Source organism: Amphiura filiformis, chromosome 10 (genome assembly GCF_039555335.1).
Source record: "Amphiura filiformis chromosome 10, Afil_fr2py, whole genome shotgun sequence".
Taxonomy (NCBI): Eukaryota; Metazoa; Echinodermata; class Ophiuroidea; order Amphilepidida; family Amphiuridae; genus Amphiura; species Amphiura filiformis.
The window spans coordinates 37,642,693-37,668,380 of NC_092637.1; the positions used below are offsets into that span (position 1 = coordinate 37,642,693).

The 25,688-nt window shown below is 36.9% G+C and overlaps 1 long non-coding RNA gene across 1 annotated transcript in view; it reads left to right on the forward strand.

The window, feature by feature from the left end:
- Positions 1–21,736, forward strand: part of LOC140162812 (uncharacterized) — a 38,068-nt gene extending 16,332 nt beyond the window's left edge. Inside the window, exons 2-3 of the long non-coding RNA XR_011860351.1 lie at positions 17,585–17,742; positions 19,368–21,736. This is a non-coding gene — a long non-coding RNA (uncharacterized lncRNA). The remainder of the gene's footprint in view (positions 1–17,584; positions 17,743–19,367) is intronic.
- Positions 21,737–25,688: the final 3,952 nt, after the last annotated feature.

Below are 25,688 nucleotides of genomic sequence, written 5' to 3' on the forward strand. Positions count from 1 at the left end.
TCTGATGTCTAGTCAGTGGTAATATAAAAGAAATAAAAACAAATACATTGCGTAACAATAATTAGGTGGATATCTTTTTGGACGAAACATAGATTTTTGGCTAAAAAATCCACGAACAGGTGATTTTCTGCTAAATATGAAAGGGAATGTCTATTTTAACAGTACTACTAAGTTTCAAGTCCATACTACCATTATATCCCTTAGTTTTAGAAACAATGACTGATAAATAAGACTTTAAAAAGTGATGCAACGGCCCGTGGAAATATATTTAATATTTTATATACAAGAAACATATAAGCTTCTGTTATACCGTGATATTTTTGACTACAAAACATAAAATGTATAAAACAATGCTGAATGGTAGGCCTATAACATGTATATCTCGAATTTAATACTTTACAACATATCATTAAACTGTAATCATTGTTTGCCAATTTAAACCAATATTCTTGTCTCATTACAACCAGTACTTCACATTAAACCAAAATTACTAGTGGCAACAATTGTTAAATTCTTAAAATCCAATTTTTTTTATTGACCTGTAGTTCTACTAAACTACGAATATACTCTTCATAAAGTTTCAGTTCCACTTTCAATAATTATTATGCCATAATATATTTCTGTACAACCATTTTGGGCAAGTTAAAAATTCTTCTAATTTTGAGCATTGTTTGCATTAAAAAAAAGGATTTTCCCATTTTTTTTCCTTTTAGGACAGTATACTTTCCCGGGTCCCTGTATCGCAGTTGCTAGTGGCCGGGTAGTTATATATTAGAGCCGTCCATAATTTTCGCCATTTTTACTTACGTACAAAGCGTATGTAACTTCTTGCCCCCACCTCCCCCCTCCCCCCTCGAGTTACGTACAAATAAAATGCGAAGTATTTCCATAGAAAAAGTGGGTGTGGTTCGGGTTAGGGTTTAGGTTAAGGGATCTGGAATGAACGTTTTGAGGGTTTCGACAGTATTTTTTGTGGGACATTAGAGCACATCATCAGACATATCGAATTGCATTCTGAATACGAAGAATGTCTTTCTGATATCAAATAATTTTCATTTTTTGAAATTCACGATATAATACAAATTTTATGACAAATTATTAAAATTTGATATTTTTCACATTTTTAATATATAACAGTCCTCGAAGTAAATTTTATAAATCTAATGATATATTCTTAAAGTGTATGTAGCTGGGAGGAAAAGCTGACGATCAATTGAAAATGTTGACCTTTCATATTGAAGATATGGATTTTTTTCCCAAAAGACCTAATTTTTTGTGTGTTTTGGGGAAAAAATCCATATCTTCAATACGAAAGGTCAAAATTTTCAATTGATCGTCGGCTTTTCATCCCACCTACATACACTTTAAGTATAAATCGTCAGATTTATAAAGTTTACTTCGAGTACTGTTAAATATCAAAAATATCAATTTTTAATGATTTGCCATAAAATGTGTATTACATTGCGAATTTCAAAAATCAAAATTATTTGATATCAGAAGGACATTCTGCGTATGCAGAATGCAATTCGATATGTCTGGTGTGCTCCAATGTCCCACAATAAATACTGTCCAAACGTTCATACCCCAGCCCGGAGGTTAGGGTTAATGCTCAGTGCTCCAGGAGGACATCTGGTTGTGCTCCAGGAGAGCAGTTGGTCGACGGTAATAGTTTGGCTTTTGCTTGATAAATACATTTCTAGACATCACCTCATTAAGAAATAAAGGGTAATGCATTATCCTTTACACCCAAATAATGTGTCCGAGGCAGTAAAACGTAAATAATGGGTGAGGCGCAGCCGAACCCATTATTTAAACGTTTTACTGCCGAGGACACATTATTTGCGTGTAAAGGGCTGCACCCTTTATTTCTATTCTATTACCAGGAAATAGTGCGATTTAAAGAGAAAATATCATTTTTTGGCACAAATATTTTAAGTTGTTTACTTCAAGGTGGAGCGCGTACGCGTAAGTGACAGCGCGTATCTCAGAAATATTGCTCGCGTAACCAAGCGTGATGCTGTGCGTAGAATGTGTTACGGCGCTCGACCCATTATTGCAGAATAATGGGCTCTCACGTGACGCGTTTCAACAAATCACAGTGCGCGATTTTGAATAATGGGTCGTGGAGGTAATAGAATAAGGCATAGAAAAGGAAAGAATGAAACAAAAAGAAAGAATGAAACGGAAAAATTAAAGAAACGAATAGAAAGACAAAGGAGAAAGAAAAAATATGTATGACAAGGGTGTTTTGGTATTCATGCTTCGTTGCCAGGAACTCGTTTGCAAAAAAAGGGGGCAGGGGATATCCCATTGGTATATCTTGCAATTACACTATTGGTTTCATCTCGTCACAACAGTGACAATCTACAGTTTCAGGACAGACGGCCATTGAGCTATTCCAGAAAATAGATGCACACCCCCTATAGATGAGTTCGTATTTCCGGATTTTTTGTCCAGTCGTGATTGTTGGAAATCCAGACTATAGAGTGTCCAAAGGCGAAAAAATCCAGCAGAAAAATAGTTCAAAATCAGAAATCCTCAATTTGAGAGCTCATTTTAGACATTTCCGTGATTTTCCTTCATTTAATAGGATTTCCAAGCTTTTTCAAGTGACATTGGCAACTGGAATTCCAGTCGTTTTCAGAAAGCAGACGTGGAAATCCAGACATTTCTTTGATAGAAAAGTTACTCCTCTATATAGGGGGTGTGGACTTATTTTCTGGAATAGGCCTAGCCCCTTGCTGCCTGCCATTGATCATGCAGGATAGAAAATGTTTTGTTCATGTATTTTGGTGTGAAAAATAGATTAACCAAAGGCAGTATATAGGGCTACTGACTCTTAGACCCAAAATTAAAGAGAAAATCACTGCTGGCATGTTTTAGAAATTGTTGCAACGATTGAATAATTCTTTTTTCTGGTCAATTGGAATAAAATATTGGAAAAATATCATGCTTTTCACTTTCATTTTTTTATTACTCAAACAAATCGCCATTTTTACACATGCCCAGAATTTTTACCCCTCCCCCTCTTACGTACGCTTTGTACGTAAGTGAAAATTATGGACGACCCCTAAGATTAGACTGCAAATGATCTCTTTTCAAAGTTTAAAAAATCCCATGCTCGACTTTTTCAAAATTAGCCCAATTTTAAACATCAAGTTGAACATAACTGTTTTGTTAAATTTGCTACAAGACATAAAGCTATATTATAAAGTTTTAATAATAACATAAATGCCATAATAAATATTATTCAAGTTTAATAACAACAGGTAGATCTATTATAGATCTACCTGTTATTATTAAACATGTGTAAAACATATGCAAAAAAGAGAAAATAATAACCTCTCTGTTGGTTCTAAAGCATACAAAATTACAACTAAATATCATAAGACTGTAACTTCAAGAGTAAAAAAAATTAAACGAATTGCGTTTCTCTAGCATTCACGCGTATTATCATTATATCAGATGCAAATAGCGCTAAATAAGAAATAAAATAAAGTAAATAAATGAAATAACTGAAAATGTACTTACCTAAACACGTACGTACCATGGAACTATCAACTATCAAGACTAAAAACAAACGAGGATTGCTAGCTGAATAAGTGACGCTATTCGATTGAGGCTGCTGTTATATACAAACTTTTAACAAAAAAATCTAATAGTATAAATGTGACACGTCATCAAAAATATTATAATAAAAAGTAAGCTACATATTTTTTTCCTATAGCTGCGGTTAATGGGCTATTTAGGGTCCGCCTAACGATTTTTGTTTCGTATAGCAAAATTGCTATGCAAATTTTAATTTGTTTAGCAATTTACAAATTTTGCATAGCAATTTTGTTGTACTTCAAATTGCTTTTGCTGAATCACGGTTCGCAAATAAGATTAATTGTTTTCTACAGCATTTGTGGAAATAATAACTTTCTAGAATTTATTCAGAATGAGAAAAAAAATCACATAATATTCACTGATAATATGTGGGTCGGATTTTTTTATTGCGAGAAGATGATCGAGAAGTGAATAATTAACATGTCACAACATGACATTGTCACTCATGCTCATCAAAATTTTTTAAGCTTGATAATTTACCAATCGAAAGATGCATATTTTCTGCACCACACGTATCTTACCTTTCTTCATTTGATGTTTTAATATTCTATCTAAATATTTTTAAAATTAAATAAAGACCCCCCTTTTGCGCCAAAATGTGGGGTTTATATTACGACTTAAATTGCAAAGAATTAAGGTACCGGTTATGTTCACCTCAGTATATCCTAAACAAAGACAGAAATATCATAATTGGAACCAGCAGCCAATAAATCCGTTGCCCATCAACGTGCAAGGTCATAAAAGACCTCATTTGTTGAAATTATTCAAACAATAAAGACACGACGAAGCCAAGGAAGATGCCAATTTAAAAGTTGCAGTTTGCTCCATCGCATGCCCTATTGCGCGCGAACGCGAACGAGCAAGAAGCGGCACGGTGAAGTTGGCTCGAGATTAGAGATTAGACATTCTTTATTATGTTGCATATTACATTTTAAATTATTTTTCTGCATCGATCAAGTGTACTGGAGAAATTTCAGACCTATTTTGGACATTCAAAGTTTTTGAACTTCGTTATAATTGGCTGAATTTCGACCTTAACCCACTTTTATGTATCGATCAAATGTTCTTGAGGATTTTTACACCGTTTTGGACTTTCAAAAAATTTTGGCCCGAAAATTTCAAAATATTTGAACTTGCCTATTTGGGCAAATTTCGACCTAAATACTAATTCCATGTACCAATCAAGTATTGTAGAGTATTTTGACACCAATTTTGGACTTTAAAAAAACTTTTCAAAATGTTTGAACTGCTTAATTAGGGAAATTTCGAACTAAAAACCACTTTTATGTATCGATAAAATGTTTTTCAGGATTTTGACACCGCTTTTAGACTTAAAATTATCAAAATGGTTTTTTTTGAGGTGCTTGAAGGAGGGTGACTTGTTTTTTCACTGCTCCTGTTTTTTCACTATTTTTCACTATTTTTTATTCAGAAGCTAAAGTTTTAAAACCAAATTAGGGTGTTTATACCATTAATACACATGTATGCCAACTGATGGGTAGTACTGTTTGAACTTGAATTTGAGTAGTACTGTTTGAACTTGCTTAATTAGGGGAATTTCGACCTAAAAACCAATTTCATGTACCGATCAAGTATTCTAGAGTATTTTGACACCAATTTTGGAATTTTGGCCAAAAAATTTCAAAATGTTTGAACTGCTTAATTAGGGAAATTTCGACCTGAAAACCACTTTTCTTCAGGATTTTGACACCGTTTTTGGACAAAAATGAAGTATACTAGAGTATTTGACACTTTTTGGACTTTCAAAACTTTTGGCCCACAATTTTTCAAAATGTTTGAGTTCTAGAGGACTGGGAAACCGTTTTTGAATCTTCAAAAAGTATGGCCCAAAACTTTCTATATTTCTTGAATTTGTTATTTGGGCGAATTACGACCTAAAATTTTTAGACTTTCGTTATTTCGAAGAATTTTGATCTGAAAACCAGTTTTCTAGACATTCGAAAAATTTTTGACCAAAAAATCTAAATTTTTAGACATTTGTTATTCCGCAGAATATCGTACTAAAAACCATTTTCCTACACCAATCACGTGTCCTTAAGTCATATGATGCCATTTTTTGACATTCGACACTGATTTTAGACATTCTAAAATTTTTAACCAAAAAATCTCAATTTTTAGACATTCGTTATTTCGCTAAATTTCGATCTAAAAACCACTTTTGTATACCTATCACGTGTCCTGGAGTCATTTGACACCATTTTTAGACATTCGACACCAACTTTAGGCATTCAAAAAATGTTTGACAAAAAATCTCAATTTTTAGATATTCGTTATTTCGCACAACCACTTTTCTACACAGATGTGTTGGTTAATACGAATACAGATTTGGTACGTCGGAAACGGTCTGAAAAGAAAGGCTAATTTTGCTTAAAAAGGTAGGCCACATCTATGTGGAAATTATTACAGATTTATTTCTGAAAATGATTAAATTGCTTTATTTTTGTTCAAATAATTTATCAATATCTAATGCTTGTAGTACCCCCCATTGTAGCCTAAAGGCCTTTTGACCATGACCTTTTTCACGTATTTTGCAATGTTTCCTAGGTAAAGAAACATCCAGATGATGAGAACTGTTCCTTGTTTGACTTCGTTTCACTTTACAAACAATTTGAGACCATTATTATTGAAATCGGGGCACTTTTTGTTTTTGACCCCTGTGTAGCCAAAAAACTGACCACCCCCAATTCTGACTTCTTTTGCTTATAGCTTATTTGCTTGAAATGTTATTACCAGAGAATTACTTTGGCGTGGTTTTGACACAATTGGAGCAGTTTTGACATTTGAACCACTGGTACATCATGGGTACGTAAACCCGGGACGTAAACATGCATGGTATTAAAGTCGCATTTATACTAGCCACTGAGTGAATTCACTCGCCAAATCAAACAGCCTTTTTCAAGGCTACAACATATCCAAAACAAATGAAATAATCAATTATGACGGCCCAAATATTTGTAGTATAAGTAATATTGTTATAGTTAATATAAGATTAAAAAAATTAATTGTGCCCACATACGCAACGTCTAGACGTTGCGTATGTCGCCACAGTGCCGCCGAGAGCCATTACGGACCCGGGGGCAATGTGAACGCACGGGCCCCTTTGATCAGTGATGACGGTGCATGACTTCATAAGAGGGGGTTCTTTGTGACATGGGCGAGGGAGGTTGGTGTAAAATCCTTGAGCATATGTTGCACCGGAGCGAAATTAGCATGTTTAGCTGCCAATAAGCGCGCACAAATATGCAATTTGAAAGTGGCATTTTGTAGGTATGCTAGGTGAATTCAAATTTGCCATCAAACTGCATCATTTTATATATCAAATTAAAGCCCTTGAGTAAACAAAGCCAAAACTGAAAACCATTTTTCATAGCACTTTCCGTAGCAAAGTTACATCGTGTCAAAGATTGACTTTCATCAAAAAGTTTCAGCTAGCAAAATCCCCCAAAACGGCATTTCGGGGTGTTTCTAGATCTTAAGTCTCATTGATAGCAGCTTTTTTTTAATGGAACTGCTATCCAAATCCCTCTAAAACTCCATGTGAGGGTGACTTATCACCATAAAAAATCACATATTTGGGTCAAGTGAAATATAGAAAACATATTTATGTAGGTTTCTTTCTTCGGGCACTTGTTTTAAATTTCTATGTAAAAATGCATTGATATTGTCGGCGAATTTGGCTGACTAGCAAATGTGTTAACTAAGGTTTGCCTGGGTTACCTATGCTCCCAGATTAAGTTTCTCTTAACAACTTCCACGCGAAGTGCAAAAGATTAGCCAATTCAAGCCAATTTTAAGCTAAAATGATCCAAGTATGAATCGTTGAATTGGACAAATGCGCGCGAAGCGCGGGAAAACTTGTAATTCGAATTAGCAACTTTTGCTCCCAGATTGGACTTTTTGAAACAAACTCCGTGCGAAGCGCGGAAAAATTGCCAATTTAAAGGTAAATGGTCAAATAATAAACTGAAGGGCACAATGCGCGAGAAAATTTGCAATTTGTGTTCCCACGATTAAGCTCGGTGCACTCCCCTTATTTCTTGCAGATTTCATTATATCGAGTATGATCATTTTGCAAAAGCAAACAGTAAATTCAAGTGAAATATTTATTAGAGTATGCTTAAAAAGCTATCTTGGTTTTTTTTTAAATGCATGTCTCTTTTCTTCGTTTTTTACGGGCCCGCTACGTTTGGTTGCTTTTTATGTGCCGTAAAAGGGCAAAGAAAACAGACCTATAGGCCTAAGATAAAGAAAAAAGACCGCAGTGGGCCCGTTAAAAGCAAAGAAATATATACCATAGGCCCGTAAAGGAAAGAAAAGAGACCTTATTGAGTATAGCTATAACAGGAAAAGAAAAGATACCTTAATGGACCCATAAAAAGGAAAAAGAGACCTCGGAGGGCCCGTAAAAAGCAAAAAAGAGATACCTTAGGCCTAATGGACAAGAAAAGAGACCTTTGTTGGCCCGTATAGTAAAGCAAAGAAAATAAGCCACAATTACAAGGTATCTTTTCTTTACCTTTTACGGGCCCCTGATGTCCCTTTTCTTGGATTTTACTGCTCCATAGTAAAGTATGTTTTCTTCACTTTTTACGGGCCCCCTAGGACCCCGGGCCCCGGGGTAACGCACCCGGTTACCCTCCCTTGTCGGCGGCACTGATCCGCCAGGTCCATCCGTCTGTCTGTCCGCCTATTTTTTCGGATACTAGGGGTCGCACGTTCCTCGAACGTGCATCTTGACCCGAGAGAGAACAGGTTTGTTTTGGTTAGTGGGTCAAGGTCACCCGGGATCATCTGAGGTCAAATTAGTAAAACTGTCATATGGGCATGAAACTTGGTGGGTACCCGAGACTTAGATGGGTACATACAGTCAACATTTAGAGCCAAATTTATGGAAGTTCATCCGTGGTCACCTGAGGTTATCCAGGGGTCATCTTGGATTAAATTATTATCATATGGGCATGAAACTTGGTGGGTACAGTCAACATTTAGAACCAAATTTTTGGAAGGTCATTTCAGGGTCACCAGGGGTCATTAGTCTGTCGTATGGGCATGAAACTTGGCGGGTACAGTCAACGTTAAAAGCTAAATTTTTGAGATCACCAGACGTCATCTGAAGTCAAATTAGTAAAAACTGTTGGACGGGCATGAAACTTGGTGGTACAGTCAACATTTAGAGCCAAATTTTCTGGGGTCACCAGAGGTCAAATTAGGAAAAACCTCTCGGACTGGCATGAAACTTGGTGGGTGCAGTCAACATTTAGAGCCAAATTTTTGGATGGTCATTTCGGAGTCACCCACCAAGGGTCATCTGAGGTCAAATTAGTAAAAACTGTTGGGATGGGCATGAAACTTGGTGGGTACAGTCAATATTAAGAGTCAAATGTTTGAAAGGTCATTTCGGGGTCACCACCAGAGGTCAAATTAGTAAAAACTGTCGGACTAGCATGAAACTTGGTGGGTACTTTCAAACAATTAGAGCTAAATATTTGGAAGGTCATTTCGGGGTCACCAGAGGCCATCTGAGGTCAAACTAGTAAAAACTGTTGTAAGGGCATGAAACTTGGTGGGTACAGTCAACAATTGGAGTCAAATTTTTGGAAGGTAATTTCAGGGGCACCAGGGGTCACCTGAGGTCAAATTAGTATAAACTGTCGTATGGGCATGGTTTCCAAGAGTGTGTGGTTCCCAGTAGTTTATCTCCCTATGATTAATATAATACATGGTCTGTAGCACAGACTATGTAAATGGAAGACGCTACCCCTTATAAACATGATAATAGGAACACTGAAACTTAGACGACAAATAATAGCTGTGAACACATTTCCAATACCAGTATATGGTTTTGCTTACATGCTTTATTGAATTTTGTTATTTTGTTTTAAATACCACCACCACAGATTGTAATATTCTTCATTTTGCAATAATTAGGGGGCCCCCTATCTTAAAAAAAGCATGGTCCGATTTCAACATGTACTATTTCCACCGGCCCTATCTCTATAAAGTTTCAAGTCGGTATGTCAATCCTTTTGCCATGTTTAATATGTGTGAGTAATAGAAGGGTTTGCCTAATTTTTACACATTTTGGCTTACACAATCAGAATAAAAATCGTTCAGCCTTAAAATTTCAAAACGTCAATGGGGTAAATATGGGAGCTTATGGGCTGATACTAAGAGAAAAGTGGAATGAGCTTGTTACCGGATCACCCTCCTTTAATTTTGAATGTTAATAGTGAAAAGTCAGATCAAAAATTATTTTATTTTATTATAATTCCAGAAATCAGTCGCTTTAATGACACGCATGCGAGCGCTTTACGAGATGACCGTCTATGTGTGTTTCTTCAGGGTCTGCACCAGGAGCGTGTATCGGTGGCGGTCGGAATAAAAATAGCAATTATCATGTCAAAGGTCAATGGGTTAAATATGGGAGCTTATGGACTGATACCAAACTCTTCCAAAAGGCGGGGATAACTTAAGGGATCCAAAATGAGCGTTTATTGCGTTTCGACAGTATTTTTTGTGGGACATGAGAGCACCTCAGACCTATCGAATTGCATTCTGAATACGAAGCATCTCTTTCTGATATCAAATAATTTTCATTTTTTGAAAATCACAATATAATACAAATTTTATGACAAATTAAAACAATTTGATATTTTTCAAATTTTGATATATAACAGTCCTCGAAGTAAATTATATAAATCTAATGATATATTCTTAAAGTGTATGTAGCAGGGAGGAAAAGCCGACGGTCAATTGAAAATTTTGACCTTTCATATTGAAGATATGGATTTTTTCCCAAAAGACCTAATTTTTTTTTGGTGTTTTGGGAAAAAATCCATATCTTCAATACAAAAGGTCAAAATTTTCAATTGATCGTCGGCTTTTCATCCCACCTACATACACTTTTTAAGTATAAATCATCAGATTTATAAAGTTTACTTCAAGTACTGTTAAATATCAAAAATATCAATTTTAATGATTTGCCATAAAATGTGTATTAAATTGCGAATTTCAAAAATCAAAATTATTTGATATCAGAATGACATTCTTCGTATTCAGAATGCAATTCGATATGTCTGATGTGCTCTTATGTCCCAAAATAAATACTGTCCAAACGTTCATACCCCAGCCCTTAAGGTTGTTGGGATAACTTAAGGTTGTTAATCGGACTATCCTCCTTTAATTATGCACGTTAATAGCGGAAATCAGATCTACGATCGTAAAAGGGAATACATCCATGCATCGCATACAGTACATGTCAATCAGGTATGTGAGTTTCGGCTTTTAATATACTGCAGCTCCATACGTTTGATGTAGGCTATGTATCAGCTAGAAATCTCAACAGCTTTGAGCTTTCAAAGTTAAACACTGCTTGAACAGCTGTACATGTGACGATCCAACCGCGATCAAATTAGGTCCTATCACATGATGATAAATTTCAAACTACAACACGAACGAACAACCCTTGTCGTGGATACAATAATTAAAGCCATATTATAACGTCTCTGTAAAAATAGATTAGTAGATCCTGCACGCCATGTACGTACTGTGCATACGTGTTCGACAAATATTTCCATCGTAAAACGCCGGTTCCATCGTTAGATTCAAAATCTCGGATTTTGACAAAACTACAGCACCTAAAGTCTTGATTTTTGCACAGTATCTTTATTGACTAAAGTACATTACAATTGTGTAGAAACCTGAATAAACAAAAAATATAATATGGCTTTTTAAAGTCTTAATTATAGTACTAAACTAATCACTAGTGCGATGGCATGGCCATGGTTGGATTCACTGCGGTACGCACTCATAGGCGAACACGCTGTCGGTGTACATGAAGCTTCACATCACATTGGAGGCTAGTTCCATCTAGATCACTTGCCCACTTCTCAGTCATTCTGTCGGACGGGTCGGCCTGACGTTACTTGTGATAGATCGCTTCTTCCATTGCTCGAGAAGTTTAGCCAAGAATTTGCTCACCGATAGCTTCACATTCTAGGCTAGAGACCATTGCATTCAAAATCTAGATGGATTCGCTGAAGCATGACACCATATAAATTAAAGCATTGGAAGTTCAAAAGTAAACACAGCCGATAACCACAGGCGATTGCATCAAAAATGTTGCTAAAATTACAATAAATAACCTCCGGTGCAAAAAATTGCACCGCTGTATGACCAACAAAACATGGCAAAGCACTCTAGCATCGAATGAGTACCGTTAACTATCTTGTGCAAATTTGAAGCTGGAGTTCTCAAATAACCCATTGGTTGCTTTTGCCAAGATTTGGCTGTTCCATCTCGGCCCCTGTCTTACAAAAAGGGGACACTTGAATTGCTGTTGCAATCAGTGGGTGAAATCACAAAACATGCCATTGCATTGTCCGAAAGTGCATGGGCAGGGGCGGATTTAGGGGGGGGGGGCGCAGCCGGCGCGCGCCCCCTCTATTTTTTGACTAGCAAAGGGCGCCGGCCTAACTTAAAAATACAAAAAATGAAAGAAATTAAAAAAAATGAACAAATTCGGCCATGAACAGCAAACAATGGGCCAAAACCGTTGAGTAACCCCCATAACACCATTTTTTCGTCGTCGACCAAAAGGCGCCCCCTCTATCAAAAATTCCTGGATCCGCCCCTGATGGGTGCTCCAATAGATCTAAACAGCCCGACCGAGAGAATGTCTGTCAAAGGGGACACCCTCGTGAAATCCCTATTGGTTTGTGCAGGACCTCTTAGTTCAAGACAATTTCCCCTGTGGTGCAACGGTATGTGTCCCCTCCGTGTCTGAGGGGGGTGAGCCAAATGGAATTCAGCCAAATCTCAGCAAAAGCGATCTATCACAAGTGACGTCATGCCAACCGACAACCGTACATTTCATGATTTAAGTTATGAACTTATGATATTAATTCAACGCTGATCGACCAAAAAAAAGCAATAGCAAAGGACTCTAGCATGGAATTCGTATCTACATGTGCAAATTTGACGCTAGAGTTAATCTCAAAGTAACTCGGTTCAGGTCACAAAGGATGCAAAAATGCATACCGTACGCTACTTTATCTCATTATTGACCCAAAACTGGCAGCGTGCAAAACCACATACATATACTGTAGTATTTGCTGTTAAATTTTGTTTACGGTTTACATATACCCGTTACTTTTCCAAAAGTATGTGGTTTTGCATGTACATGCATGTATGCAAAAGTACATACTTTTGCAAAATAATTTTCCCTATGTAGTCAGTCTCCTGTAGCCATTTATGCAATTTGTACAACATGTACCGGGTATACATGCAAAAATACATACTTTCATAGCAGTGACAAAACAGAAAATTAAATTAAATGAAATTTATTTTACGCAAAATGGAAATATAATAGTATTATTAATACCCGACTCAAGAGTCAAGAACATTCAACAGCAATTTTGGGGTGGCCTGGGCTCACATACAGATGTGAGATTAATTTGACAATGTAATTTATGTGTCAAATGCGCATATTAATAGCAATAATTGGCGGTTTAAGGGGGTACTACACCCATGTGGTAAAATTTGTGACTATTTTTGCACTTTTCTCAAAAAATAATTACACACTGGTAACAAAAGTTATGTATATTATTGGGGCAAGGAATCCAATTACTACACTGAAATTTCAGTGACTCAAGACAAGCGGTTCAGTATATATGATAAGGAAACGAGGTACATCCTAGCGGTACCTTATTTCTGATCATAAATAACAAACCGCTTGTCTTGGGGCGCTGAAATTCCAGTGTCGTAATTGGATTCCTTGCCCCTATAATATACATAACTTTTGTTACCACTGTGTTATTAGTTTTGAGAAAATGCAAAATAGACACAATTTATCGAGGGGTGTAGTACCCCTTAAATGTAAATGACTGCCAATATTTTAATTCTGTAAGCATATGGCCGAATATGATTATTTTGGGTTGATTTTGTGCAATTTATGGACTATAAATTTGATGTTAACTACCGTCACATTTTCTTGAATAAATAAAGCGACATACATGTGAAAATTAATCGAGAAAAAAAAACAATTTTTGTCAATAATAATATAAACCTGTAAATAAACAAACTGAAATAGAAGCGGTATACCTGATCCACTGAAAAGGCATGCTGTGCGGCTGACTACATTGTTAGCACAATAGCTTGGTGTGTACCTTCTATACAATGTTACGTAAATAATTCAATAGATGTTCCATCGGTCTCACTTCCCCTGGTTCCTGGCACACATATCGCGCACCATCATACATTCAAGTGAAACATTCATAATTTACAAACTATAGACGATATGATATTATAGCAAAATTATACATTTTCTTGAAGAAAGAAGTCTACTCTTCCCAAAAAAGGCCAAGTCTTAAGCAGTCCAAGCAGTATTCCTGTATTTTCCACTTATTTTGACTGAAAATTTTGTAATATGTCATTCCGTGTACATCATAACAGTTCATCAACTAGTGGCAACCTTTTCAAAGTATATATTTGTGGGCCATTGCCTCTACTTTGCACTGATAAGGTTGGGTTTTTTTTATATGTGCTGTGGTTTAGATGTTACATGTTTTTGAGGCGGTGCTTCTTGTTGACATCATTTTCATGCATACAAGGATTTGCACAGACTTGCCCCTACTGACATTTAAATGCCATATTTGGACAGACTGGACATTTTCCTTTCAGAAAATATATACATTTACTATGATAGGGTCTATATTTAGTAAATTAGGAGTGTTTCAATGCAATATGATGCGCGATCCTTGAAATTTACTGCACAAAGGAACACCATTTCATTACACACGACCATTTCCATTTTCATATAAAAATGCAATACAAAGTTAAGAGAGGGAGATCAGTACTGCATGCAAAACCACATGGTTTTGCAAAACAAATTACATACTTTTTTGAAAGTATGTGGTTTTGCATACATGTATATGCAAATGCAAATACATTTGTAAATAACAAAGGTTTTTAAATACTAATACCGTAGAAACCCGTCTATAAGGAATAGAAGCGACTGTGATGATAGCATATTTCACGCTAGCGCCCTCCACAATATTATATCCTTATGGAATTTGAGCAAATCATTTACCGACACAAGCAGGTATACAATGTATTATTTTATCTTTATTTCGCATCTCACGAGCATAGCTCACTTGGCAAGGCATAAGACTTTGGTTCTTTAGATCGGAAGATGGTGAGTTCGAGCCTCATCACGGTCACACAAACTTTTATAAACAAAATATTGTTCAAACTTTTCATTTATATTTTCTTGCATTTTCTAAAGACTCCTTTCGTGATCATTTTTTTTTCATATTTAGTTTAATTTATTCTATTGTTTTTCTTTTATTGTTTCTTTTCTTTGTCTTTTTTTTTCTTGTTTAATTTTATTTTTTCTTTATTTTCTTTGATTCATATAATATTGGCAGGATAAGGAGAGGAGGGAACTAAAGACCCATTCAGTGATTTGCTCATCCGGACGATCGTAAAAATCATCAAAATTCACCTTTGTCATTGTCATAGATGTGGTAACATAGCCTGCTAGTGGTTCAGCAGAAAACCGTGTGACACATAATATACATTTGGCTACATTTTATTATACGATAAATACGAATTTATTAAACATGGTAACAAAATATTCTCTATCAGATCGGTTATACGATGGAACTGGTAGGCATAGGCCTATTATAAATTCGGGATATTAAATATCTTCCTGACGAGACAGATCTGCGCATGTGGTCAAAGACGATTCCTTACTAGCCACAGACCGTCCGCTGGAATTAGTTGAACATGAACCATTCGCTATGGCTGTTGGTCGGACCTCTCATCTCTCCACATCGATTGTGACCTATAATCCCCGACATTGCCCTTATGAACTCACATCCTCCTGTTTTATTTCAATACGCTGGCGAAGTTACGTAATAATCGGATTAACTACCATAGCAATAGGTGAAAACAATTTTTGAATATACCGCGTTATACACTGATACGTTCAGGCGGTACCTCTTCATTGAACCATATCATGCTGCACCTGCAAGATCTTTGAAAAGACCAGTATTGTATTCAATCTATGATTGCAGACATACACAGTACAGGTGATGAGTGTAACCTGCTTGTAGCGCAGCGCGATATGTTCAAAAAAATTTTCACCTATTGCTATGGTAATTAATCCGATTAATTACGCAACTTCACCAGCGTATAATGGCCGAATAAATTCTGACCATCACTTGGCTTGTTGGATTCGTCTATACTACAATTCGCTGTCGAAGTGACGTAATAATCGCAATAACTACCATCAAGCAGATTGCACATCACCCGCGTATGTCACCAAACATAGATTGAATACCACTCTTTTCATAAATACTAATCTTACATGGCGAGTGATTAGCATTTCTTTGACAACTATGGTTTAATGCATAGGTGCCACGTGAACGATGAAGTGCAGGGCTATATATTCGAAATTGTATTCATCAATTGCTATGGTAGTTAATCCGATTAATTACGTCACATCGACAGCGAATAGCCTATAGTATGGGTTCAAGTGGAACAAAAAATAGTGTATGTCCATTGCTAGCTATGGTAATTAATCATGTTTAATAGTGTTTACATCACTACTTCGGTGAAGACAAGAGAAGTGTGCCTTCTCTACCAACGCCTGTGATATAACAGGTGCAAGCGAAACAAAATTGAATGACCAGAATAGTTTCCTTTGTCAGATGAATTGATTGAAGTTTTTGAAGACACTCTATTCTTGATGGGACAATAGATTCAAATAGGGAATAATTATTATTCCTCATCTATTTTTTTTTATTGAAAAAACTGCAATTGTGGCAACAGAACAATATTTATTTTGATTTCATTTCAAGTAGAAACAAAACCGTGCTTAAGCCAAAAACGCACCCTACCTACCATTCCTCAAGAATTGGGATGGCACAAAGGTGCAACATAGGTTTTTATTGCAAAGACGAGGACAGACAAGTAGTTACAACACATCTGTCTAACCGTGGGTTTCGCTATTATTTAGAATAAATGCTTTTACTAGTTTCTATAAAACCACAAAATTACTAAAAAAACTATAAAAAAAACTTTAAAAAAAAAAATTAAAAAAACACACCTAAAATTAAAAGTAGAAAGGTAGATTTGAAGAAAGATAAAAAGAACATGTCAAAAAGTTAAAATTAAACGAGAATGAAAAAACGGAACCGGTGCCCGGACCATGCTCTCTTCAGCATGTCTTCAGTTCCAAAGTCTGACGCTCTATCAATTGAGCTATACGATCCTGATATACGAAACAGTCGTTATTATGTCAATACAATTGATTGGTGTTACAACATACTTAGATGGAATGCATAGCCACCCAGTGCCAGTATATATTTGCTCAAACTCCAAATACAACAAGCAACCAATTTTATTGAGGGCGTTTCTTAGGTATATCCTTGTAGACGGGGTTTTACGGTATGCAAATAAGGACATAAATATTCATAATGATATGCAAATAACATGGCACAAAACTATACTGCACGTCAGGCCACCATTACAATACCAAGTTTGATATAAAATTGGATGGAGTTTAATCTGCAGAGTGGAATAATGAAAATGTAGGTAAAATTTGCAAATAAGCTCATTTATATTCATAAATATGCAAATAAAATGACACAAAAATACAACACATCAGGTCACCATATCCAATCACTATACCAAGGTTGGAGTTGATTGGTCTTTGCGATTAAGCTGCAGAGTGGATAAATGAAAATGTAGGCAAAATAATTATGCAAATTAGCTCATTAATATTTTCCTGTCTGATAGGCTAATCAAACAGTTCGCTGCTGCTTAGAGATAAAATCAAACATGCATGTATAGGCAAAAAACATTGTAGGAAAGACTAAAAACTGTGGATGGTAACATAAATATATTGTTATGAGAAGTTCTTCTTCAACCTATATTTTTTCTTTTCCAGATTTTGCATGTTGAAAGTAGTCGGAGCTGAATGTGAAACGAGATTTAATACAACAAGAGTGCTGTAACAGTTGCAAAAATACTTTCATGTTCTCTCTGTTGAACCCTACAAGAGCTGCAATCAGACAATGTTGTACATTTTACAGGTGCTTGAGTCAGGTAAGGTGTATCATGTAGCTCTATGAGCAGGGCTGCAAGCAGCCATATATTTCCTATATTTTAAAGATTTTTCTATTTCCTTAGAAAGTTTTTAAAAGCCCTATAATCCCTATATTTTCATATAATTGGAATATTTTTGGCTGAAGGTCTTTTAAAGTAAATGCCTCCCTGGACCCCCCCCCCTCAGGCTTATTTGTATACATTTCTATAATTACAGGTTGCATTTTTGCCCTGCAATTTCAGTTAATTCTCTAACTTCTTGGGGCTTTAGCCATGAACCTACACTAGCCCTTTTCACAGTTCATATTGAGTTTTTGCTTATATTAGGGACCGATCGTTATTTTCCGCAGGGGGGAATGGGTGTTTTGGCAAAAATATCGACAAAAAATTTCGCGTTCCCCCCTCGTGTCCGCTCAAAATTTTCGCGTTCCCCCTTGTTTTCCCAATTTTCTCCATCTAAATTTAACAATCCCCCTCCTGGTTCAACTAAAATTTCAGGTTCCCCCTCAAGACCACAAAAAATTTCGTGTTCCCCCTAAATTTACCCATTCCCCCCTGCCATAAATAACGATCGCTCCCGATAATCAGTGTGATGTTGTATGCTGCTATCTTGTGGGTGCACGCTGCGATGGTCGTTCGATCTCCATACGTGAACAGCTAAACGCACCATCGATGCGTGGCAAGCTGCAACGTGCACGTAGTGTCTAACGCATGAACACACAGATTTGTATCCACAAGATGGTGAAATTGGCTGACAGCCCCTATTAATCCCAAGATCGTTAAAACTATTTCTTGCAACAATACAAATAATTTGAGACTAGTTTCATCAAAATCAGAGCAAGTTTCATTTTAGCCCCCATCAGGGGAAAAATTGGACCTATGACGTCCCAATTTTACTCTTTTGCCCATAACTCCATAACCGTACATCATAGATTGGTCAAACTGCCTTTACCCTGTTCTTCCCCGGAAGTAAATAACTGCCCAATATACCCTTTACTAAATGTTTGTTATTTTTAACTTTTTAGGGCGAACTGACCCTACCATATGGGCCATCCTGCCCCGCTCCCTAAATTTGTTTGTCTGCTTTACTCTGTTAGTATTGTAAGGCTTGCAGTCCTGAGATTGGGTTTGTATGTAGCCAAGACACGTGGCTCTAATATGGGTCAGTCAGGTCCCTTCTAACCTTAAAATTGACATAGATACTAGTCGGAAAAAGGGCAAAGACTCCTCGGTCTCCCCTATTGCACTATTTGAAGTTGCTTTGTCTATATAAATCTTATTCCACTTACCAATTCTGGAAACAATATTATCCAGATACGCAACACAAATATTCTTATGCATGTCATTTTAAGTGTCCATGTGCCATTTTCAAATTAATGTAATACAAAAGCAACCTGGTCCCAAATGCTTTTGAACTATGTTTATTCAAACAAAAGAAAGGAATTTCACTATTGCTGGAGTGTGGCTAACAGTACTAGTAGATCAGGACATTAAATTAAGTTCCATTAATTATAGAATTTACTGTTCCAAAATGCTAATAACACATTCATGAGTATCCACAGTCAATTGTACAAATGTATGTATTTCTTATTATCTTCTCTTTCTCTGACTCTTTTTATCCATAGAATCATTTGATGCCCTCATTGATGCTACAAGGGAACAAGTGACAACAGCGACACAATCATTCATGTTTAGCATGCAGCGGGGAAACAGATGTGTATAAAAATGAATGATACAAGCTGCATAAATATGATGAACAAATATATACACTATATCTATTTAAAAATGCAAGGCTTTTAAGACCAGCACATTTACATGGATTTGTTTTGAAGGAAATGTCAGTGACTGGTCATTTCATATTACCAGTGTTAGCAGAACTCATTGTAAAGCTGACAGCATGGCTAAAAATTCAAGTCAAATCCCTACCTTATTAGAATGAGAAGCATGTTATTAAAACATATGGAACTAATATTTGGCAAATAATGTAAACTATAATTATATTGTGAATGATTAGATTTTGTGAATGATTAGCCAAGTCAAGTCAAGTCAAGTAATACTTTATTGTACTATTCAGCAAATTACTTCAGCTGTGTCCTTCTGCTCTTTCTGATTATCATGTAAAAAGAACTACAATCTTAGAAAAAATTGTTTGAACACTTTTAAGGCCTTATTGGAAATGGTCCCCCTTCTACCCCCGTACAATATTAGCATGCCCAATATGCGCATCTTCACCATATCTTCTCCCAACATTGTTTGGTGGGGAAAGGGGAGGGAGTATGCTTAAGATGAACATTGAGACAACACTAAGTACTATAAATCTATAATCCTTAGTTTCCAGTGGATATAGTTTGCACACTATACTAAGAAGAACATGGGAATTACAGTGGGTGTTCGAACACATTTTTTTCCGGGATTGTAGGTCACACATTGTTACCCAGTTTGATCAAAATGTGTATCAAAATAACCAAATTGTTGAGACCACATGTCACATTATCATAAGGCATAGGTTTTTAAACATTTAGACACATCTGCTTCTGCTTGAGAACATTATTACAGTAGCCCTGAGTAATTAAATTTGAAAATTTTTCTTTGTTTACAATTTAAAGCTACTGCATGAAAGTTGGGAATTCCCTTTACCGTGTAATCACAGTAAACAAACTCAGGACTATTTATGTACTCACAATTCCCTAGTGTAAAGTAGATATAACATCATTTTGGAAATTCCCCAGGAAGTGAAAGGTTAATGTTTAAAATTAGGCTTGGGAATTTCCAGATTACATCGTATTTTGTGAAAGAGTGAATATGTAATGTGCTAATAGAACTGGGCATTTATTTATTTTTATGTATCAGAACATTATAAATCATATTTTACTTTTATTTATTCAAATACTGTTAACTTTTCAAACATTTTTTTCTTGTGCATTCTGAAGTGAATTTGGGTGAAAGGTGTGTTTGGCCTTGACGACTCGGTAACAATATTTGACTCACGTTGCTGTTGAATCGCACCTGCTGTCCCAAATCTACAGAGTGTATAAACATTATTCATACATACAGATAATACAACTTCTAAGTTTCCCCTGATAAATGTTTGAATAAATTAATGTAGTTTTAGCCAATTTAAAAACAGAAAAAGCATAATATATAAAAAACATGTTGTGCATCTTCAGTGTTTTAAGGAAATCCATTCAAGCTATTTTAAGTTACTATGAGTAGTTGAACAAAGTTTGACAATGTTTTAAGAGAGCTGCTCTCCACTATATTGAGAGCAGGGCTCTTATTTAATCCCTTGAAAAAGAAAAAAATTGTCTTTTAAAAACATCGGATTTTAAACTTTGTTTATATGTTTAGTGTTACTCCCCCATGGATGTTGTGATATTTCCCCCGTTTTTAATTTCATCCATTGCTAGTGGGTAAGTGTGACACTGTTGTATCCTTTTGGATACATCCTTTGATTCCCCCGCTGGTCAGTTGGAACAGATTTTCCCAGTTTTTATATCATGTTTTAAAAGTTACAGTAAAGCTCTGGACTGGTATGAGCGTTTGCACAGTATTTTTTGTGTGGCATGAGAGCACAGCAAACAAATCGAATTGCATTCTGAATACGAAGAATGTCCTTCTGATATCATGCCATTGCAACTTTTCATTTCAAATTTTGTTCAATTGCTCTGAAACATGGGAAGCATCATTGCATATTTAACACTGAAGATGCCCAACATGCCATAAAATTACATATTCGCTTGAAAAACATTTATGAGGGGAAACTTTTAAAAGTTGTGTTACCTGTATGTACAAGGGCGCTACGTAAACACACAACAAACGGACGTCACTTCATTACCAAATACAAGGTGAAACAAAGTATTACCTGCAATTTTTTGTCACATTGTTGTCAACAGTGATTTGGGAAATAAAGGTTATCAAAACATAATGTTATTTGTGAATTGTTTACTTGTGTGATTCAATGAGTAACACTACAGCAGAGCATACCAGTTCCTGGTTATGGTTATTTATACCCGCATGCGAAGCATGAACGGGTATATTGCCATTCTATGGTTTCTTATACCCGCATGCGAAGCATGAACGGGTATATTGCCATTCTATGGTTTCTTCTCCTTCTCCTTCTCCTTTTCCTCCTCCATCAAACACATCATTCTGTCAAGGCTAGCGCTAAAACTACAAAGGCCCATATGTAGCACACTTATGGGCCCTACCCCGTAGATTTATCCTTTGCCCATCTTGGCCCCAGAGGTCAAAGGTCACGGGCCCCAGGGGCCCAAATGTAAAAATACAAAGCATGCCGTTTCTCATCAAATGAAGCAGCCTCAGGGCACTATGTTAGTACAATGATAGCCCCAGGGGTACTCTATATATACAAGTATACACGAGCCCCACATGTCATATATTATGGGCCCCAGGGCCCCAAATGTTAAAATAAGGGGCAACAGATTGACAGGGCTAGCGCTAAAACTACAAGGGCCCCAGGGCCCATATGTGGTACACTTATGGGCCCTACCCCGTAGATTTATCATTTGCACATCTTGGCCCCAGAGGTCAAAGGTCCAGGCCCCAGGGGCTCAAATGTAAAAATACAAAGCATGCTGTTTCTCATTAAATGAAGCAGCCTCAGGGCTCTGAGTTGGTTCACTGATAGATCCAGTGGTACTCTATATATACAAGTATACATAAGCCCCACATGTTATATATTATGGGCCCCAGGGCCCCAAATGTTAAAATAAGGGGCAACAGATTGACAAGGCTAGCTATAAAACTACAAGGGCACTAGAGCTCACATGTGGCACATGTATGGGCCCTAAGTTGAAAATTGCCTTTTGCCCATTTTGGCCCCAGATGTTTAATTAAGTCTAGGGGCCCCAGAGGCCCAAATGTTAAAACAAAGGGCCGGTCGTTTCTCAGCAAATAAAGGAGCTACAGGGTTCAGATTTGGTACACTAATAGGTCTTTAGCATTATATTGTTATATGTATATATGAGACCCCATGCGTCACATAATATGGGCCCCAGGGCCCCAAAAGCTAAAACATAGGGCCGGTCGTTATTCAATAAAGAAAGCAGCTACAATGTCCAGCTTGAGTCTGCTGATAGCACTTGAGAATTATATTTCAACATACGCACATGAGCCCCATAAGTCAAATATTATGGGCCCCGGGCCCCAAATGTTAAAGCAAAGGCCCGGCCGTTTTTCATCAAATAAAGCAATTTTAGAGCTCAGAGTTTGTACACAGATTACACCTGAGAATTATATTGTTATATGTACATATGAGCCCCATATGTCACACCATTGGCCCCAGGGCCCAAAACGCTAAAACATAGGGCCAGCCGTTACTCAGTAAATAAAGCAGCTACAGTGCCCAGCTTGAGTCTACTGATAGCACTTGAGAATTATACTTCAACATATGTACATGAGCCTCATAAGTCAAATATTATGGGCCCCAGGGCCCCAAATGTTAAAAAAGGGCCGTCCGTTTATCATCAAATAAAGCAGCTTCAGGGCTCAGAGTTTGTACACAGATTGCACCTGAGAATTATATTGTTAATAACACCCATCCCATCCCACCCCATACACGTAGGACTAAACAGATTCACAGACAATAGCGTAATTATAATATAGATAACATAAACGTTACGGCTGTTCCAGTTAAATTACATACCCATTGGCTGTTCTATTTAATTTACATACTCCCTCTGGAACGGCCACAAAATAGGCTGTTCCATTTAATTTACATACTCCCTCTGAAATGGCTGTTCCATTTAATTTACATACTCCCTCTGGAATAGCTTTCCCTAATCAAATTGCATATTGTGAATTTCAATAGCGTATTATAATAATTATAGATGGTGATTGGAAATACTATGTGTGAAGCGTTAAGACTGTTCCATTTAAATTACATACCTTTGGCTGTTCCATTTAATTTACATACTCTCTCTGAAATGGTCCCAAAATAGCTGTTCCATTTAATTTACATACTCCCTCTGAAATGGCTGTTCCATTTAATTTACACACTCCCTCTGGAATAGCTTTCCCTAATCAAATTGCGTATTGTGAATTTCAATCCATAGCCGTATTTGTGTACAAATATATAGCCTTCTAGTTCTCCTCCTTCTCTTCCTCCTCCATCAAACACAACATTCTGTCAAGGCTAGCGCTAAAACTACAAGGGCCACAGGGCCCATATGTGATACACTTATGGGCCCTACCCCGTAGATTTATCCTTTGCCCATCTTGGCCCCAGAGGTCAAAGGTCACGGGCCCCAGGGGTCCAAATGTAAAAATACAAAGCATGCTGTTTCTTATCAAATGAAGCAGCCTCAGGGCCCTGAGTTGGTACACTGATAGCCCCAGGGGTACCCTATATATACAAGTATACACGAGCCCCATATGTCATATATTATGGGCCCCAGGGCCCCAAATGTTAAAATAAGGGGCAACAGATTGAAAGAGCTAGCGCTAAAACTACAAGGGCCCCAGAGCCCATATGTGGTACACTTATGGGCCCTACCCCGTAGATTTATCCTTTGCACATCTTGGCCCCAGAGGTCAAAGGTCACAGGCCCCAGGGGCCCAAATGTAAAAATACAAAGCATGCTGTTTCTCATTAAATGAAGCAGCCTCAGGGCCCTGAGTTGGTACACTGATAGATCCAGGGGTACTCTATATAAACAAGTATACATGAGCCCCACATGTCATATATTATGGGCCCCAGGGCCCCAAATGTTAAAATAGGGGACAACAGATTGACAAGGCTAGCTATAAAACTACAAGGCCACTAGAGCTCATATGTGGCACATATATGGGCCCTAAGTTGTAAATGGCATTTTGGCCCCAGATGTTTAAGGCTAGGGGCCCCATGGCCCAAATGTTAAAACAAAGGGCCTGTCGTTTCTCAGCAAATAAAGGAGCTACAGGGTTTAGATTTGGTACACTAATAGGTCTTCAGCATTATATTGTTATATGTATATATGAACCCCATTTGTCACATAATATGGGCCCCAGGGCCTCAAACGCTAAAACATAGGGCCGGCCGTTACTCCGTAAATAAAGCAGCTACAATGTCCAGCTTGAGTCTGCTGAAAGCACTTGAGAATTATATTTCAACATATATGCACATGAGCCCCAGAAGTGAAATATTATGGGCCCCAGGGCCCCAAATGTTAAAGCAAAGGCCCGGCCGTTTGTCATCAAATAAAGCAACTTTAGAGCTCAGAGTTTGTACACAGATTGCACCTGAGAATTATATTGTTATATGTACATATGAGCCCCATATGACACTCCATTGGCCCCAGGGCCCAAAACGCTAAAACATAGGGCCAGCCGTTACTCAGTAAATAAAGCAGCTACAGTGCCCAGCTTGAGTCTACTGATAGCACTTGAGAATTATACTTCAACATATGTACATGAGCCTCATAAGTCAAATATTATGGTCCCCAAATGTTAAAAAGGGCCGTCCGTTTGTCATCAAATAAAGCAGCTTCAGGGCTCAGAGTTTGTACACAGATTGCACCTGAGAATTATATTGTTAATAACGCCCATCCCATCCCACCCCATACACGTAGGACTAAACAGATTCACAGACAATAGCGTAATTATAATATAGATAACATAAACGTTAAGGCTGTTCCAGTTAAATTACATACCCATTGGCTGTTCTATTTAATTTACATACTCCCTCTGAAATGGCCACACAAAAAATAGGCTGTTTCATTTAATTTACATATTCTCTCTGAAATGGCTGTTCCATTTAATTTACATACTCCCTCTGGAATAGCTTTCCACTAATCAAATTACATATTGTGAATTTCAATAGCGTATTAGGCCTATAATAATTATAGATGATGATAATTGGAAATACCATGTGTGAAGCGTTAAGGCTGTTCCATTCAAATTACATACCTTTGGCTGTTCCATTTAATTAACATACTCCCTCTGAAATG